Source organism: Eurytemora carolleeae, unplaced genomic scaffold (assembly GCF_000591075.1).
Source record: "Eurytemora carolleeae unplaced genomic scaffold, Eaff_2.0 scaffold3635, whole genome shotgun sequence".
NCBI lineage: Eukaryota > Metazoa > Arthropoda > Copepoda > Calanoida > Temoridae > Eurytemora > Eurytemora carolleeae.
The window spans coordinates 1-1,248 of record NW_019399524.1 but is presented as its reverse complement, the minus strand read 5'-3'; the positions used below and the strand labels follow the sequence as shown (position 1 = coordinate 1,248).

At 32.0% G+C, this 1,248-nt stretch overlaps 1 long non-coding RNA gene across 1 annotated transcript; it reads left to right on the top strand.

The window, feature by feature from the left end:
- Window positions 1-190: 190 nt before the first annotated feature.
- Window positions 191-1,248, top strand: LOC111717755 (uncharacterized). The gene is made up of 3 exons (XR_002768895.1): window positions 191-203; window positions 1,000-1,055; window positions 1,200-1,248. It is a non-coding gene; the product is annotated as an uncharacterized LOC111717755 (long non-coding RNA).

Sequence of the window (1,248 nt, the reverse complement as noted above, 5' to 3'; positions counted from 1 at the left end):
AGTTCAGTAAGTTTTTCCTTCAGTTCAGTAAGTTTTTCCTTTAGTTCAGTAAGTTTTTCCTTCAGTTCAGTAAGTTTTTCTTTCAGTTCAGTAAGTTTTTCCTTTTGTTCAGAAAGGTTTTCCTACAGTTTAGTAAGTTTTCCTTCAATTCAGGAAGTTTCTCCTTCAGTTCAGTAAGTTTTTTGTAGTTTTCCTTCAGTTTAGTAAGGTTTCCTTCAGTTCAGTAAGTTTTCCTTCAGTCCAAGAAGTTTTTCCTTCAATTTAGTAAGTTTTTTCTTCAATTCAGTAAGTTTCTTCTTCAGTTCAGTAAGTTTTTTTGTACAGTACAGTAGTTTTCCTTCAGTTCAGTAAGTTTTTCCATCAGTTCAGTAAGTTTTTCCTTTAATTTAGTAAGTTTTTCCTTCTATTTAGTAAGTTTTTCCCTTCAATTTAGTAAGTTTTCCTTCAGTCCAGTAAGTATTTCTTTCAGTTTAATAAGTTTCCTTCAGTTCAGTAAGTTTTTCCTTCAGGTTTAGTAAGTTTCTCCTTCTATACAGAAAGTATTTCTCTCAGTTCAGTAAGTTTTTCCTCCATTTCGAAGAGAATGTTTTCCTTTGTATATTTTTATTTAAAAATGCATTTTATAATTAAATAAATTATAAATGGGGTTTTCCACTGATAAAAATGATTTTATTTTTAAGGAAAAAATATTTTTTAAGGAAAATGCTTTGAATTTCTACGTATAGAACGAACGTCAAGGACAAAGGGTTTAAGGGTACTGTTGTGAATCGTACATGAAATTACGTTTACAAAGTCCGAATTTGATGAATTTGAGCTGCGTCTCAAATCCGCCAAAAACCGGCTTCAATTGAGCGCCGGCTAAAATCTTTAACATTGAAAAAAATTTAAGTGGAACCAACCATATTTGAGCCGCGTTTCAAATTGAAGCCGCGGCTCAAGTTCTTTAAATTCTGCCTCAGTCCCATTAATAAGTACAGGACTAATACTATGATTTTTCAGCCTCTTCAAGTTCCGAGAAGGCCGAAACCGCCGAACCCGAAATCAAATTAGAAGAGGTACGAACTTAAAAATCATAAGTAAAAGGAAACCAATAATTTCTGATTGGTTAAATGATTGAGTGATTGACTGATTGATTGATTGCTTGGTGGTTACGTTTACAATTCCAACAAACTGAAAATACTGACATTTTAATATTTTAGGGTGTTTTTCTCGTAGAATCGGAAATAGCAGGAATATTGTTATTTTTTT